Below are 19,566 nucleotides of genomic sequence, written 5' to 3' on the forward strand. Positions count from 1 at the left end.
GGAACTCAGTGCATTTTAAAAAAAATATTGTATTTATTTATTTGAGAGAGAGAGAAAGGAAGAGGGCATGAATGGGGTAAGGGGGCCAGGGAAGAGGGAGAAGCAGATCCCTACTGAGCAGGGAGTCCAACGTAGGGCTTGAACCCAGGACCCTGATATCATGACCTGAGCCAAAGGCAGACATTCAACAGACTGAGCCACTCAGGCATCCCTGCATGTTTTTAAATTTTAATTAGCCCAACATATTGGGAGATATTGTACAAATGGAATAATTCTTACATATTACTACACTTGATAAGACATTTCACCAACCCCTAATACCATCATTCACCCCCAAACTCTACCCTGGACACATAATACATAAATCTCAGATATTCCTTTCATTTAATGATCAGGATGTTAACACTCAAGATTTATACCAAGAATGAACAAGAATTCGTGTTTTAAAACATGTTTTCACTAATTTCAACCTTCTCCACAAGTATTTGGTCTCTCTTTAAAATCAATTAGGCTATTTTTTCAAGACCATTTCTCCCACCAAATTATCATGAAACTTACTGAGAAGCTTGACTGATCATGTCCTCTTTTCAAATCCCAAACAATGCCCAAATGTTCCCTATACCAAGGGATGCCTTTATTAGTATGCACGCAGGATTTCATTGTTCCTCCCAGGAAAACCTATTACCAGTCCAAGATTATTTTAAATCAAGATGTGGTCACAATTTTTTAAATGTTCTTTATACATCTAACATTAAAGATACATCAAAGATTTTGAAATCAAAATCTGAAATAAGTTATTTTTGCCAGATGGGTATTATGGCCTAAGAGGCTGCTGAGAGCATACCATGGTTCCAAGCAGGAATACTATTGTTGTTAATAATTCTGTGCTGAGAGCATACCATGGTTCCAAGCAGGAATACTATTGTTAATAATTCTGTGGCATTCCAGGAAAAAAAATTCTAACCTTGCGAAGGTCTGGAATATAACCCAAATTCCATCAATGACTACTTCCTAAGTAATGTGTATAATAACATGCATTCCAAATGCCAATGAGGCACAGTGGTGACAAAGAGCAAGCAGGCTGTGTATATGCAGAGCCTGAGTGTCTTTAACTTGTTAATTAAAGGTGTGAAAGCAAAAATCTCATCAACCTGCATATAAGAAACTTTTATAAAGCCGTAAGATTTATTATAAGTACATAAACATTAGGGAAAATAAAAATGTTAAGTTAGACGCCTAAGACGAATCAAAGCCCTCTTGATTCTAAGCAATGTTTCCTTCTGCCATCACAGAAATGCTTCATAAAACATGCTGCTTAAGACGCTATATCATAATGCAATCATTTTTGCTCTTAAGATATCCTCTGAAGAACTAATTTCTCCTTTTGATCTCCTTCAATCCTTGATCACAGTGCTTCTGTGGCCATGTTAGTATATGGTACTTGATTATAATCAAGTATAATGCTAAGTAAAATGACTTGTTCTTCACTGTCTTCTTCCCATTTTGGTCTCATCTCCCTGCCTTCCACATCTTTCATCATATTCCTATTTCTCTTACAGGTATGCCTAATTTAATTCAAACTGAATATCAACATTCTGGATCAACAGTGTAAAACGGTTTTAACAAGAACTGTTAAAGGTAAACACTGTTAAAAGTAAACAAGAACTAAAATCAATTACTACTATGCTCAACCCCCAAACAAGTCAAGAAAGCATGTGAGGGGTTATTTCTTTCTGTGGGACTGAGTGGAGTGATACCACTTATTCATTCAACTCAGCAGCGGAGGGAACACTGGCCAACTCCAGAACTCACTCACTCGAGGATCATAGCCAGGATCCAATTCTCCACACTGAACACAACCCTGTGTACCACCCATCATCTGCTAGACCCGTGGTTCCCAACAGGGGAGGACTTTGCTCCCCCAGGGGAAATTTGGCCATGTCCAGGGACTTTGTTGACTTTCATGACTTGGGGGAGGGGATGGGTAGTTACTGGCATCCAATGGGTAGAGACCAGGGATGCTGCTGAACATCCTATACAGGCCCAGGGCAGCCCCATACTGAATTATTTAGCCAAAATAAGAATGAGAGACCCTGACTCAAAATATGTGTTCCCAATTTCGAATAAAAATGTAGAACAGCAGGACCACAGGCACAACAGTGGCACAAAAGGACAGAGAATTAGGGGGAAAGCAAACCAGAACTTAGCCAGTATTGGCTACATAACAAGCCTTGCTTTAGTCACTTCACATGCGTCGTCTCACTTAAGTGGTCTCACGTGAAAAAGTGATCTATTCTCATTTTACAGATGAGGAGGCTGGACTCACAGTGATTGTATATGCAGAGCTTAAGTGTCTTTAACTCAGTAATTAAGGGAGGTTAAGGAACTTATTCAAGGTCACTCAGCTAGGGAGGGGAGGAACATAAGGACCCAAATTCACACCAAATCTGTTTCTAAGTCTAGAGGTTAAAAGACCTGGATTTGATTCAAGGTTATCAATATGAATATAAGCAAGTCCCTTAAATCCCCTAAGCCTCCATCTGGAAATAACTCAACAGATAAACTGTGTGAAAATATAAATGCTGTTGAATGCCGACTACATACAATCCTATGAAACATCCTACAGTGAAAAAGTACTTCTTAGAATCGAGGTGTCAAGATTAATATTTTTCCTTAAAAATAGAATTTATACATGTGCACAGAACTAAATTATTCAGTATTTTTAAGAATCAAGATGAAGTGTTCAGAAGACACTTCTGTGCCTTCTGTAACCATGCAACTGCTCTTAAATCCTAGGAGGAAATAAACTAACATAAGCAGTATGTTAGTAAGAACTTCCTAAAGATTTGTAATCGATCAAGCCTAAGATGCTCAAGACTGTATCAACAACTTTGGTTGGGCTCTCTCTCAACAACTGGTAGCAGAGATCATGAGTCAAACCAAGGAAGAGGATGGATTGCAGGGAAACTACTATTCTCTCCAGGAAGACAGAGTATTACACTGAGGTCAAGATATTATTACTCATACTAATCATACAAAAAATAATAATAATTCATTTCAACATGAGATTCTGATTTTTTTTTCTAACTACTGCCAGAATACATCTGTCTTGACAACTAAACGACTCGTAGGTCTATAAGCATAACTTTAACCACACTCTTCTGGGATTAAGTTCAGGAAAAAGAATGTAAACTCCTGTTTATTCCTTCCAGAAGTCAACACTACGAATGCCGCTTCTAAAAGAAGGTTACACACAACCATTTTCCCCCTTGAAATGCCAGATTTCAAAGCACTGCTTTGCCTCAAAGCTTATCTTTGCATATCATGTTAATACACTATAAATAAATTATAATACCAAGTATTTCCCACTAACATTAAGTCCAACTTTAAAAAATAAACACATCAAACTAAAAACTATAATAATAAAATAATTTCCAGAGAATTATGAAGAATAGATTTAAACAAGTCAAAGTTCTAAAATGCATTTACCTGACACACACACACACACACTTTAATGTTTATGGGAAGTGAAAGAATTGATAACTAAAATCTTGAATGCTTTTTATTTTAATCAATTTAGATAAGGATTTGGATTAAATGTCATTTTACTGAATAATGAAGTACATCTTTCACCTTAAGCATTTTGACATTTCCATCAACTTTCTAAAAGTGAGGGCGGATTATTTCTCTATGTTTTTAATATACTTGCCTCTCAAAAGACTGAAATATATAAAAACTGATAGGAGAAACCTATTATCAATCCCCTCATCATCAGTACCTCTCTGAGTAAGCGCTAGCTACATAATAATGTGTAGGTGATAATCTTGAAGAATTTACATTGGACAATAACCTAACTAAAACCCATTTTATGTTTATCTGACATCCTGTCAACTTTTGACTTGACAAGCCTGTTTTCTCATTGCAACAAATTTTAACACACAGGTAAATGGTAGTTATTTTTAACTTTCAAGAGCTAGAAATCATTATTTCGTCTCCTCCTGTTTCTCCCAAAATAGCAACATTCTCTTCGGGGCTTTTTATATTTCCAAACTGAAGGAATTCGTTACCAAATTAAAAAAAAAAAAAAATACTATTAGCTGACTACTCATTCCGAAAGGTGTAATTTTCCTGACAGCAGAATTAACTATCCTTGACGAGATCTCACGTGAACCTTTCATAGCACCTACCACATCCCAAGTAAACAGCCCTGGCATGTAAGTATGTATACATAGCTTATCATGAAAAGGACCCAACCCACTCCATTTCCCAAACAAGACGGGGGCAGCTGTCCTATGACAGTCTGTGCAATTACCAGCACCTTGGGCAGGTCCGCGGCCCTACTCGGGGGGCGCAGGCCCGCCCGGACGCCCTCTTCACAACCCCTCTTTGTGCCGCTGCCCGTCCCCCCACCCCCCTGTTCTGACCTACGTGGAGCCCCCGCTAGACCACAGGGCCAGCACCACCACCACCCCGCCCCCCGCCGGCCCCAGGCCCTGCTCCTCCCGGCTCTCCCAGGGGAGGTGGGCGTTCGCCGGGCGGAAGGGCAGGGCCCAGGCATTGCGAAGGAAAAGGGGGGCCGCGGTGGGGGTCCTCCTGTCGGAGGTGGGGGGCGCACAGCAGAAGGGCAGGGCCCAGGAAGACGAGGGAGAAAAATGGGGCCGCAGGGGGGGTCCTCCCATGGGAGGTGGGAGTCGCGGGGCGTAAGGGCCTGGCCGGGGGCTTCCAGGGAAAAGGGGCCGCGGAGAGGGGTCTCGGTGGAGTCGCAGGTCGGCGGCCTCACCCGTGGCCGGGGGCGGCTCTCCCGCGTCGTCGGGCGCCAGGGTGACGGTGCCGTCCCTCCAGACGCGGATCTGCGCGGCTGAGCGCACGCGGCGACGGGGCTGGCGGCGGCCGGCGTCCGCGGCGCGCAGGGAGCCGCAGCACTGGTAGCACACGGCCCACGCCTGCTCCTCGTTGATGGGCTGGTTGTAGAGCCGCAGGATCTCCTCCAGGCTCAGCGCGTCCGGCGGGCCGCCAGCCGCCCCGGAGTCCGCAGGCCCCCCGCCGCCCGCCGGGCCCGCCGGCTGAGCCATCCCGCGGGTCGGCGCTGCGCTCGGCCGCCGCGCCGTGTGCCGGCGTCTCTTCAGCTCCGGAGCATCGTCTCGGCGCGCCGCCTCCTCCTCATCCCCGGAACCGCCCCGCCCAACCTGGCCGCGCGCGCCGCCGTGGGGGACCAGGCGGGGGACTGGGCGAGGGCCCGGCTGCCGTGGGCGAGCGGAGAGCGGCGAGGACGCCGCGGCCGTCCTGACCAGGCCGCCGCTGCCGCCGGCCCGTAGCGACGCGATGGCGTCCGCCGGCCCCGCCCCGCGCCTCGCCGCGCGCTCGGTGCCGGGGCCGCGGAGCCGCCCCGCCAAGGGTCCGCACGGCCCGCAGCTCGGGTGTGCCCTCCGTGGCCAAGCTGACCGCGCCGACTGCAGCGATCCCCCGTCGCGCTGGGAGGCCACTGGCCCTGGATCCCCCAGGAACTGACTCGCTGGGAGGCTAATTTGGAGTTCGAACCCAGCCTGTAGCAAATTCCTAATAAAGGTCTCTGAAACCGCTCCGGCTTCCCCCGCCGCCGCGCCTGCTCCCGCCCACCCCCGGCGGTCGGCTGGGCGCGGGTCCTGCGCCTCTTTCAAGCCTCCACACGGTTTCTCCTGACCAGCCGACTTCGTACTGCGCCCGGCCTCGCTCCTTCATCATCCCCCGGATCCTCCTCTGCTCTTTTTGGGGTAGTTGTCGCCATCGAGATACCGTATAATTTACTTAGATGTACTGTTTATTGAATAGGTCCTCCCATTTTCATTGTAAGCTCTCTGAGGACAGGGGCCTTTATGGGGTTTGCTCACTGACTTCTCCCAAGTGCGTAGATGAGGGCCTGGGATATAACCATGTTGTAAATAATTTGTAGACATTAGTTTCAGCGTCCTTCCGGATTCATTTTGTAACGTTCGCACAACTCCTCCCTAAGGATGTCTCCAGTGATCGCACTCATCATAGTCCAGTGAGCCCAGTATGTTCAGACGATGTGGAATTAGTATCAGGGTGGCAACATTGAACTGAGGGGAACAAGCCGTAGAAGAAAAGAAATACTGCACTCCCCAGAACCTCGCTGACTTCATTAAGTTATGCAATACAACATCATTCTTAGATAAAATAATCACTCATTGGTAAACGAGTTTAATTGGTAACTTTCCATTCTGAGGCTAGTGCTAAGAACCAGAGAGAGTTTAAAGTATCAACCGAGTAAGAAATTTACAGTAATTACCAATTAAACTTTTAAGGCAGCTTTGTGTGTTATATTAGATCCCACGCTCTTAACCATTGCATCTTGCACTAAAAATTACAAGGGTCTATTACCAATGCTTAAGATATCACAGTACATACAGCAGTAGTAGGGAGAAGAGAGAAAAGCAAAAGGTATTTTAAAAGAGTAAGGAATTGAAAGGGGGAGAAAAAAGCTTCTTCCTAATCATCTTATTATAATTTCACTACAAGAGATACAAAAAAAACCCTTAAGCAATATTATAGGTTCATAATCCCATTGTAAAAATGCCCCTATGTGTGCCAAACCTTGAGAAGAAAAGCCTAATTCCTTATATGATACAGATCGGATGGATAGATATGGATATATAGATACATAAAATCTTTTGATTGAAAAACTGGGAAAACATATCCAAATTTTGGCTACCTTAAAAGTTTAGATTCTGTGTGAATTCTGAAAATACAGAGGGCTTTAAAACAGTTTGAACAATGAAGAACAGCTAAACGGTCTACTCTTGTGGACAACACTACCATCTCGTGGCCTTATGGGATATTGCTGTTCCATTGCACTTGGACAACTACAACAAAAATCACTTATGTATTTGTCCTTATCTTTACTCCCTCCACAAAACACAAGTCAAATGAATTAATCAACTAATGAATCCATGAGCCAGTCCCTTGCTACTCCTGATACAGGGCAATAAATAAATCTCCAAGTAAAGGTAACTGAAAGGAAGAAGGAAAGAAGTGGACGTGAAGAAAAAGAAAAATCCAAATTTTACCTGAAATGTTATCATTAAAAGATGTATTCTTTAAAACAAATTCGCAACAGAAAGAGTTTTTCCTTTCTTTTTAAAAAATATTTTATTTATTTATTTGAAAGAGAGCATGAGGGGGGGAGGGTCAGAGGAAGAAGTAGATGCCCTACTGAGCATTAGCGGGATTTGATACTGGGACTTCAGGATCTTGACCTGAGCTGAAGGCAGTTGCCTAACCAACTGAGCCACCTAAGTGCCAAGATTCTTTCCTTTCTTAAGTGATAATTTTTAAATATACATTTTGGGAAGAAAAACAATATGGCATTGAATCACAGGAGGGTTATATAAAATAGGGCTTTTTCCCCCCAGATACAAACTCATGACTGATATACTGTATTTAAAGTAAATTTCTTGCCTTTGAGAGCTTATATGGAATTAAGTTGAGGCAAGATGACAAGCAAAATGTTAATATATGCAGAAAACATAGAAGATAAATCTTAAAAATCCTAGCTATATTTTATTATAAATCTATTTATTATATAACCTGAACACCTGATTCCTTTTTGTACAAAGACAGTATAACTTTTATATGATTTTTCAGAACTCTTTAAAATTTTTATAAAGCCCCATGTCTATCATCATAAGACTCTGAGAAAGTGACTCTTGACAAGACTATCAGAGGTCCATATATACCCAGGACTCAATCAGGACTGTGGAATAACTTAGAATAACCTTCCCATTTTCTCATTTTCAGTTCAAGTTCAAAGTTTCTAATACCTTGGGACAGTATATTTTGTCCCAATTTCTGTCACTGATTTTTTTTTTTTTTTTTTTTTTTTTTTTTTTTAATTCTTGGCTTCACCACTTAAAAAAAAAAAATGCTCTAGGGCGCCTGGGTGGCTCAATGGGTTAAGCCGCTGCCTTCGGCTCAGGTCATGATCTCAGGGTCCTGGGATCGAGGCCCGCATCGGGCTCTCTGCTCAGTAGGGAGCCTGCTTCCTCCTCTCTCTCTCTGCCTGCCTCTCAGCCTGCTTGTGATCTCTCTCTGTCAAATAAATAAATAAAATCTTTAAAAAAAAAAAAATTTCATCATGAAAAAGAAAAAATGCTCTATATATTTAAAAGGAACAAGACAAATCAACATGTAAATATCTTTTTCAAAGTGCTATAAAATCTGTGAAAAATAGTGGCACATGTTACTCTGAATATGATTTTAATTTTCATTGATTTTGTTGCTGCATTTATTAAAAATGGAATCCTTGACATTTTTTATCTTATATTTACTTATCATTTTTGCAGAATAAATGTACTTCATGCTTCATACTGTGGACATGCTGGCTGAGCTGCTCTGAGTCTTTCAGGGAGCAAGGCCTTCAGGGAGCACAATCTGCCTGTGCAGCCCAAGCTTAATCCAGTCACTCCCAGACAATTGCTCCTAAGAGGCACATTCACCTAGAAAAGTGCACCAAAAAGGAAAAAATAGAACAGCATATTTTTTTCAGTGACATAACCTAAATTTTTATTGCCCACAATTATAATATTTTATAATTTTAAAGTGATAATTTTACATTTTCAAAGTGCTTTCTTCAGTTATACAACTCAAGGTCAAATATTACTATATCTTACAAATGACAAAATATAGAACTAGTAAATGAACAAGGTAGGACTGAAATCCAGGACTCCTGAACAGCTCAGCTCTTTCTGCTACTTACATCTCTCCACATTTGCATAGAGCAAGAAAAAAGTCCTCACACTTCATTCCTCACTCCAGCAAGCAAGAGTAGTAAATAAAAAGCAGATGCTTTAAATTTGTACATACCACCACAATCAACCAAACTTTTGGTATTTTAAATACCTTGAATGAATGATGCAATGCCCCATCTCCCTCTATTGGTTTTTGTGAGTTCACTGGCATTGAGTTTCACCGTAGCGGTGATCTCCCCATAGTAATTATCTTCAAAGTGATCTATAATAACTCCATCCCCATCAAAGAATTCCAAATTATCACTCCCCTAAGGAGGCTAATTCCATCAACAACCCTAAATGCAGTTTGAAACTCGTCTCTTGTCATTTTCATAATCAAACTAAATATTAGCCCAAAATCTTTAAAATTAGTCATGGAAATTAGCATATGGCCTCATACATAGAATCAGAAGTACATAGACCAGATAAGAACACAACAAAATTGGATTCCTTTGATCTGTAAACTTGTAAAAGAATTAAGTTTTGTATCCAATGGCAGAGATATTGAGAAACATTTAGAAGATACTCATGAATGCCTTTTTCTAAGTGGTACCCCAAACCAGTGTTTTCCACAACATATTCATTCTGTAGCATCTAACATATTTAAAATTTACGTATCCTACCTTGATGAGATCAAGTTACATACCCACTGATAAAAACTGAGGAAAAGTAGAGGAACAAGGCAAAATATCTAACAGTAGCATATCAGTATGTTCATGAAGGATTCTGGAAAATACTAGGTCAAACAATAGTCATGTTTCACTGTCATGTTTCACTTTATTAATGTGACTCTCCTTTGAAATAATTATTTTCAAACCAACAAGGACAGATGGTCTTCTGATTCTGAATATGAGTGGAATTGTTAGCCCCAATTAGTAAAAAAAAAAAGATTCAATTTGGAGAAGACCTAGATCTAAATTTGAGGCCATCCACTGTTTTACACTTAATAAAAATTTGAGTCTACAGAGATTAAATAACTTACCCCAAATTACTGACATTTGCCAAAAGTACTTCAAATACACTTCCTTTAACATAAGCTTTCCAGATCCTGTTTTTTAGCCATATTACCTACTTCTCATCAAATTTCAAGTTAGGATAAGCAGTAGCTTATTTCTTAATTCTAATGGAAAATAGAAAACAATACAAGGCATGAAAATATCTTTATTTGATAGCAAAATTTTGATGTTTGACAATACTTGCTTGAAAATGTAGAATTCTCAATAAGACTTTTAAGAAACCAGAATTTTAGGTTGTATAAGTTGAAGAGAATGAATGCATTTTCAGACTGAAGTAATACTTTGTTGATGAGACAAATCTAAAATATTTTTCAAACCTCCACAATAAATTTTTGCTTTGCTTTATACAAAAAATATGGTACTTTTCTTAATGTTCAAAGGATTTTTTTTTTAACCTAATGTGCCAGTAGAAGTCTGGAGCTTCTCTGGCTCTACTCTTCTACTGTGATTCTGTAAAAGGCTCATTTCTCTTCCAAGGTCAATATGTAACTAACACAAAATATGGCTTATAAGCAATGAAATAAAGCCTTGCTTTGGTACTTTTTGTGGAAGGGTATATAGGTTGGGCTGTACTTATATTTTAGTAGTGCTTTGCCCTCAGGTTTTTCCCTTGAAATATTTTTTTAACCGGAATTCCTGTGTCCTTTTGATCTTTTCTTGATAGTCATTAATGGAGTACAATATCTTTCTTTCTCTTATTTTCTATGCATGTTCATTTCTCTTGGGAACAGCGAGCATAATCCTTGCTCCTATTTTCTACCTCATAATCATTGCCAAGAAATGTTAGAAAAAAATCATTGACATTAAAATTCACAAAGATGTAACTCCTAGATCTCAACCTAAAGCTATGACATTTTAAACACACCTCCTAAGCAGTTCTTTTAAGGGTATAAAATTATTCACTGGGCACCTGGGTGGCTCAGTCGGTTAAGCGTCTGCTCCCAGGGGATCCCAGTCCTGAATCAGGCTCTCTGCTCAGCGGGGAGCTTGCTTCTCCCTTTTCCCTCTGCTATTCTCCCTGCTTGTGCTCTTCTCTCTCTCTTTCTATCTATCTCAAATAAATAAATAAATAAAATCTTTTAAAGATTTTATTTATTTGACAGACAGAGAAAGCAGGGGTTGGGAAATGGCAGGCAGAGAGGGAGAGGGAGAAGCAGACTCCCTGTTGAGCAGAGAGCCTGACATGGGGCTCAATTCCAGGATCCTGAGATCATGACCCTAGCCGAAGGCAGACGCTCAACCGACTGAGCCACCCAGGCACCCTTAATAAAAAATCTTTTTAAAAAATCATTCCCTTGCAAATTTGGTAATTATCTTCCCTCAACTGCGATATTGTCCTAATGTCATTGACATTTTCAGTTTTAACTGAATTATATAACGTTCATTATTTTTCTCTGTAGCAGAAGCAATTTTTAAATTTTATTGATTTTGTAGGATTTTAAATACTGGGCCAACTTTCCTCAGCTAAAGCAGAGGACTAAAGCAACCATCAAGATAAGTTAGGCCAGGGGCACCTGGATGGCTCAGTGGGTTAAAGCCTCTGCCTTCGGCTCAGGTCATGATCCCAGGGTCCTGGGATTGAGCCCTACATCAGGCTCCCCACTCAGCGCGGAGCCTGCTTCCCCCTCCCTCTGTCTCTGCCTGCCTCTCTGCCTACTTGTTATATTTTTACTTGTTGTCAAGTAAATATTTTTAAAAAAAGATAAGTTAGGCCAACTGTTTATGATGTTTACTTGATCAAACACATAAAATAGAAGACATTCATTTATATAACATTCCTATGAGAATATCTAGAGATATTTGAAATTCTCATCCAGTTATGTTTATACTCACGAAAACTTGCCATTATGCAAGAGAGTGATGAATATGATATAGTTTTTTTTTAAGTCCAATAGCATAGTGTTAACACCTTAAATTTGTCTTATTGTGAAGTAAATTAATGCATTAATATTTAAAATTCTTTCAAAGCACCTGAAATAACTAAGATAGCAGCCTGCTGCATGCCGGTTAGTAAGTAAGGTAGAATTACAACAATATTAACTTTTACCTATGCAGTTCACAACACAAAAAGTAGCATTTTTCAGTGATTGAGTACCAAATGATTAGAATCTCTATTACATGTATTTTAGAAGAAAAACATATACATAAAGACATATTTCAAAAAGGCTTAAGCTTATTTTGAAAATGTCTTTGAAAAAGAACCCAATATTGTCATGGAGTTTTACAAAGAGGTAACTTTTGAGTTAACTTTTTCTATGATATTTAAAACAACCTGTACTTGTAATACAAGTTATTAACTGACTTTTACAATCAGGTATGTTAAAAACTGAAGATTCCAATTTAACATTTTTTAACTAATCTAAAAACATTAGTTTTCGTGATGTACTGTCAGACAAAAAGTAATCAAGTTTCATTTGAAACATTATTTATAACTTTAGCTTAAAAAATTAAAATTCCATATCACTGGAATCAAGCTAGTATAAATCTCAAGCTGATTCTTTTAAGTTTTTTAAGATTTTATTTATTTATTTGAGAGAGAGAGAGAGTGAGTGAGAGAGAGAACATGAAGGGGGAGAAGGTCAGAGGGAAAAGCGGACACCCTGCAGAGCTAGGAGCCCGATGTGGGATTCAATCCCAGGACTCTGGGATCATGACCTAAGCCGAAGGCAGAGGTTTAACCAACTGAGCCACCCAAGCGCCCTGATTTTTGTTAAGATGTATACGAGAAACCCGAGAGCAACCATCAAAAAATAAATAAACTTAAAAATAGTGACAAATTATTAAAGACATTTACATTTAAATTAGAAATTAAAATTAGAAAATATTTACTTAATGTAAATGAAAGCGGTAAAGGAGAAACAGAGGAAAAAGTATGAAACACAAAACAAAAAGTTAAATGGTAAACATAAACCCAGATATATAAATAAGAACATAAAATGTGAATGATATAACAACACAGACAAAAGGCAGAGACTCTCAGACTGAGGGGGGAAAAAACGATTTGACTTTACACCATCCACAAGAGATACTCTTTGTATTGAAAGATAAGAATTCATTAAAAGTTAAAGGATGGAAGAAGATATAATCATGCAGATGGCAACCACAAGAAAACTATATTAACATCAAAAAAAGCAGACATTACAACAAGAATATTATTAGACATAAAGAGGATTTTTTATGATAAAAGAATATATACATATAACAATTACAAACATATAACAGAGTACCAAAATACATGAAAAAAAAACTGATAGGAAGGGAGAAATAATTCAACAGCAATAGTTGGAGGACTTTACTACTCTACTTTCATTAAAAATTGAACAATTAGAATAGAACCATTAATGGATTGATAAAATATTTGAACACTATAAACCATTAGACCCTGCATACAACTACAGAATATTCCACCCAACAATAGAATATACTTTTCTCTGAAGTGCACATGTGAACATTCTCCAGGACAAACTATGTTAATTCCTAAAACAAACATCAATAAATAAATCAATAGCAGGGGGAAAAATTGGGTAATTCACAAACACATGGAAATTAACACATTAACACACTCCTAAATAGCTAATGGGTCAAAGAAGAAATCAAAAGGGACATCAGAAAATACTATGTGATGGAAGAAAATAAAGAAAAACATACCAAAATCTATGGGATGCATCCAAAGGAGTGCTTAGAGGAAAATTTATAGCTGTAAATGACTATATTAAGGAAGAAGAAAGATCCAAAATCAGTAAGTTAACCTTCCACCTTAAGATACTAGAAAAAGAAGTACAACTAAACCTAAAGCAAGAAGGACAGAAATAAAAAGAACAGGGTAGAAATGAATGAAAAAGGAATAGAAAAACAAAGAAAAATCAATGAAACAAACCCTAGTTCTTTGGAAAGATCAACAAATTGGGGGAAAAAAAGGGAGAGAGAGAGAGAGAGGTCTCCCATTACTAGAATCAGAAATGAAAGAGGAGTTATTACTACTGACTTTATGAAGAAATACTATGAACAACTGTACAGCAAAATTAGATAACTTAGATGAAATAGATAAATTCCTAGAAAGACACAAAATATCAATACTGCCTCTAGAAGAAATATAGAACTATATTAAGTGAAAAAACTGAGCTAGTAATTTAAAAACTACCTATAAAGTAAAGCCCAGGCCCAAAAGATGGTCTCTGAATTCTACCAAAGTGAAAACTGAATCAACTTGGGGCACATGTGTGGCTCCATTGGTTAAGTATCCAACTCTTGATTTTGGCTCAGGTAATGATCTCAGGGTTGTGAAATCAAGTCTTACACTGGACTCCATACTGGGTGTGGAACATGCTTAAGATTCTTTATCTCTCTCACTCCCTGCCTCCCCCCAACTCATGTGAACTCACTCTCTCTCCCTTCTTCCCTCTCTTAGAAAAAAGAAAAAAAAAAAAAAAAGAATCAACTTTCCACCAACTCCCAAAAAAAAGCAGCAACGAACACTTTCCAATTCATTTTGAGACCAGCATTACCCTGATACCAAATCAAAGACATCACAAGAAAAGTAAACTACAAACCAGTATCTCTTATGAATACAGACAGAAAAATCCTCAACAAAATACTACAAACTGAATACAGCAGCCTATAAAAAGAATTACACACCACCGATACAATTTATCCCAGAAATTCAAGATTGGTTTAACTCTTGAAAATCAATTTACGTAATACATTATATCAAAAAATCATTTTATCTCAATAGATGCAAAGAGAGCATTTGACAAAAATCCAGCACCCTTTCATGATAAACATAAAAACAACTAGTAGCTAGATGGGAACTTCCTCAACCTAATAAAGGGCATCTATGAGAAAACTAGTTAACATCAGACTTAATGGTGAAAAGAATGATTTCACTCCAACAGCATGAACAAGACAAGGATATTTGCTCTTACTATTTCCCTTCAACATTGTCCTGGAGGTATTAGCCAGGGCAATTAGACAGATAAATGAATGATGAATAAATGAATGAATGAATGAATGAATGGGAGATATCTAGATAGGAAATGAAGAAGTAAAAGTACTTCTATTTGCAGGTGTCATGATTGAGCCTAAAGAAAATCCTAAGGAATCCACTAAAAAAACTATTAGAACTATTAAATGAGGTCAGCAAGGTTGCATGATACAAGATCAACATACAAAAATCAATTATATGTCTATACACTTGCAACAAACAATCCAAAAATGAAACTAAGTAAAACAATTCCATTTATAATAGCATCAAAAAGCTAAAATAGGAATAAATTAACAGAAGTACAAAACTATAAAAAATACAAAATGTTGTTGAGGAAAAAATAAAGATTTAAAATAAATGGCAAAATAACCATATTCATGAAGCAAACAATGTAATGTCTTCATCTTAACAATGGTAAGATGACAATACTCCACAATTTCAAGACAATCCTTAGAATCCTGATGTTTTATAAAAATCAGCGGGCTGATTCTAAAATTCATATGGAATTGCAAAAGACCCAGAATAGCCAAAACAATTTTGAAAAAGAACACAGATGTAGGACTGTCACACTTCCCAATTTCAAAATGTACAGAAAAGCAATGATAGATAATAAAAATGTGTGGTACGGGGACAAAAAACCAGACTGGCACAATAGGAATACAGAGTCATGACTCTATTCCTACATTTATAATCAACTGACAAGGCTGTCAAGATCATTCAGTGGGGACAGAATAGTCTTTTCAACAAAGGGTGATTAGACACCTGAATAAGCTGGCCTCTTACTGACAACATATACAAAACTTCACTGAAAAAGGATCAAAGGCCTAAGAGCTAACACTATAATACTCTTAGAAGAAAACATAGTGATAAATCTTCATGACCTTAGATTTGGCAAGGGATTCTTTTTTTTTTTTTTGGCAAGGGATTCTTAAACATGACAACAAAACCAACAGCAACAACAAAACAGATACATTGGCCTTTGTCAAAATTAAAAACTTTAGTACTTAAAAAAAAAAAAAAACCAACTTTAGTACTTTAAGGATACAATCATGAAAATGAAAACAATCCACAGAATGGGAAAAAATATCTACGAATCATATGTCTGAAGACTTGTATTTAAAATATATAAAGGACTCTTACAACTCATAATAAAAAGACAACCCAATTTAAAAACGGTGATAGATCCAAATAGACATTTCTTCAAGGAAGATATACAAATGGCCAATAAGCACATGAAAGAATGCTCAATGTCATGAGCCATTAGGGAAATGCAAATAAAAACCACAAAGAGATACCACTTCATACCCAATGGGATGACTAGAATCAGAAGAAGGTCAGATAATAACAAAGTGTTGGCATGATAGTGGAGAAATTAGAAAACTCATCCACTGCTAGTGGGATTAGAAAGTAGTGCACCTGCTTTGGAAATCTATTTGGCATTTCACTAAAATGTTGGTTATCATATGACCTAGCAATTCCTCTTCTAGATATACATCCAAGAGAAATGAAGACACATGCCCACATAAAACCACATAAAAAATAGAGCAGCGTTATTTATAATAGTAAAAAAGTGAACACAACCAAAATGTCTCTTGTAAAAAGGCTAAGTAAATAACATATCCATGTAATGGAGTATTATTTACCGATAAAAAGGAATGACATGATACATGCAAGAACATGGATAAATCTAAGACATTATGCTAAGTGAAAGAATCCTGTCACAGAAGACCATATGTGATTCCATTCATATGAAAATCCAGAATAGGGAAATCTACATAGAAAGTAGATTAGTGGTTGCTTAGGGCTAGGGAGAAAGGAGGGTAGAGAATAGGGAGATGGGAAAGTAATAGCTAAAGGGTAAAGGGTTTCTTTTGGAGGTGATGAAATGTTCTAATACTGATTGAAGATGGTTGTATGTATCTCTAAATATAATATGAACCACTTAACTGTACACTTTAAAACAGTTATTATATATGTGATGAATCACTAAATTCTATTACTAAAACCAATACTACATTATGTTAACTAACTTGAATCTAAATTAAAACTTGGAAGAAAAGAAATGGTTAATTGTATGGTAGGCAAATTATGTCAATAAAGCTGAATTGGTGATAAAATGTTTGCTTGTGTTTCAAATCAAATAGATAGATTTCTAACTTCTGACAATCATCTTCCAGTTTTGTACTACCATTCCTCTTATTCCCTTACTGTACATTGTGTACAAGGCAACAATTTTATAAAAATTCAGTAACAACTGGCCAGGTATAATCAACTTGTAAATGGATTTCAGAATTAATTCTCTCAAAATACAGACAATATGACTGAAATATTTTCTAGATGCATGTTAGTAGGCACTATCCCTCTACCTCAGTTTACTGAATCTCTTTTGAGTATACAAATAGTTGAATTCTACACCACAATGAATCTCAAGCAGCTCATTGCCCCTTAAGGGCCTCAGCTTCTCTAGGCCATCCTCCCTAAAAGGTTAATTCTGGCCTCATGTCAGGGACTTAATGTCCCAAATATTACTGTAATTTTTGACAGGTTATGTGATGAGTATCATAAAAGGTGCCTTCCATATCCCTATGTCTTGGGTAGAACAAGTAAAATAAAAATTTTCCATGCTATATTGGATTGTAACTTGGTCATACCTAATAATGCCATGCCCACAGAGAGAAAAACTCACATTGTGCAGACACAGCAAAAAGAAGTAAACTCAAAGTCAGAATTTGATTCTAGAACAGGTCTGCTATTAGAGATATGTTTCTTTAGACAGGGAACTTCATGGCTCTGGATTTTTATTACTATATAAATTACGTGGACCAGAAGACCTAAGACTTTCAAGCCCCAAATCCCATAATTTCAAGCCATGACATATTAAAACGCATCAAGACAGTTAAAACTCTAGTTTTAGACAGTTAAAACTCTATTGGCAGTTAAAAGAGACTGCCACTAATAATTACAGAAAAATTACAAAAACAAAACAAAACAAAATCAGTTACCTTCAAAAATACTAGTGAACAACTGTTTTGGAGTATTAGTACCAGTCTAAATTCAGTAGACTCAGAGAAGGAATCTTTCATAAGAATGTATGTGAACTGGGGTGACTGGGTGGCTCATTCATTCATTTCAGTTCAGGTCATGAACTCAGAGTCCCAAGATCAAGCCCCACATTAGGCTCTGTGTTCAGAAGACAGTCTGCTTGAGGATTCTGTCTCCCTTTCCCTTCGCCCCACCGCTTGCTCGCTCTCTAAAACAAACAAATCTTTAAAAAATAGAGAATATATGTGAACTAATGACCAGCTAATACACTCCTCTACTTAATATCCATGTCTACTTCAACACTGGTATCATGTAGTTAACTCACAAACCAAATACAAATCAAATGGAATTGCAATGATATGCCAACCACATCTCAGAAGAAAAATTAAACATTTAATATCCATTTACATGCATTAATGATTATAACTCAACTTGTGCTTTAAATATAGCATATGCTATAAACAATTTAGGTTTTCAAAATGAGATGGCTTCTATTGTATGTTTAGCTCTTTTGTTTTTAATATTTTATATACGCTTTGGCTAATCTTAAATTATTTCTGAACTACCAACAGCTAGAAACCAATGCTGCCTTTTCATTGGTTTAAAAGTTAAGGGCATGTTAAAAATCAGATCATCTAATTCCTGTACTTATCTTCTTAAGTAGAAAGGACAAAACTGCTATCTAAGAGTCAAAAAAAAAAAAAACAACCCTGCAAAAATTGGCAACTGTAATCTAACCTAAAATGTGTTCTTATTTAGTACAGCATGAAGTCAAAAGTATGAATGGGATAGTTTAAGCCATCAATGATTTATAACTAATGCCTTCTGATGGTCAGTTACATGGCACAGAATACTACTTTAACAGCAATAAGTCTTTTCAGATATAAAGCCTACTTTTCATTTGGTTCAAATCTTATCTTTGTTAAGAAGTAGAAAAGTGGGTTTCAAATATGTGTACTTTCCAGAACGGCCAAGTTATAGATGTATTTTTGCAGATAATATAAAAAAATGTATACCTCAATAATAGAAAAAAAATGTAAAGGCATCTGGAGTGTTCACTTAGTTTGAACTAAATTTAATACTTTATTCAACAGGCTCATGCTTGAGTAATAAAATTTCTAGGTTTCTGATAAGTCTTCTACTAAATAAATATACCTATATATTATACACACACATATATATGTATAGAGGACTGTATTAGTGTACATATTGTCAAAAAGAACACATTAAAGACATTATATAAAAATTTTTTTACATTTTTAATACAAAAACAACTTTTATGACAAATAGACAAGGTAAATTTAATTTTTAAAAAGAAAAATTTCTGGTAGAGAATTCTAGTGATAAATGCACTGAAAGAATCTTTTGGAATAAACCACCTTTATAGGAAATTATTCACATCAGACTCTATTAAAGTGCAAAAAAGGAAATTTATTTTAGAACTCATACCAAAGATGCATTATGAATACATGTGTAACTCTGGTACAGCAAGTCAGGAAGATATTACCCAGCCTCAGTGATAAGATAACCTTGATCTTAACATAGTCTGCCTTTTAATATGTGCCCCATAAACAGTTAATTCTAAAAGTTGAACATTACAAGCAACTTTCCCTATTGATAGCTTTATGAGTAATTCCGGTAACAGAGGGAAAAGTCTTGGTTCTTATTTTGCTAATTCTCTAAAGTCAGATCAGTCTCACAAGAAACATCTGATTACTATCTTCAGTGAAAATTAGGAAGGATA

The 19,566-nt window shown here is 37.4% G+C and overlaps 1 protein-coding gene across 4 annotated transcripts in view; it reads right to left on the reverse strand.

Annotated features, from left to right (window-relative positions):
- The window catches only part of SPIRE1 (spire type actin nucleation factor 1), a 187,163-nt gene extending 182,117 nt beyond the window's left edge, over nt 1-5,046 (reverse strand). For 2 of the 4 annotated variants that reach the window (XM_044243649.1, XM_044243650.1), the window contains exon 1: nt 4,781-5,045. The gene's annotated coding sequence lies outside the window, so the exon portion shown is untranslated. Of the gene's footprint in view, nt 1-4,780 lie in introns of all 4 variants that reach the window. The other 2 variants (XM_044243648.1, XM_044243651.1) reach the window with 2 other exon arrangements.
- Nucleotides 5,047-19,566: the final 14,520 nt, after the last annotated feature.

This window comes from Neovison vison, chromosome 3 (assembly GCF_020171115.1).
Source record: "Neovison vison isolate M4711 chromosome 3, ASM_NN_V1, whole genome shotgun sequence".
Taxonomy (NCBI): domain Eukaryota; kingdom Metazoa; phylum Chordata; class Mammalia; order Carnivora; family Mustelidae; genus Neogale; species Neogale vison.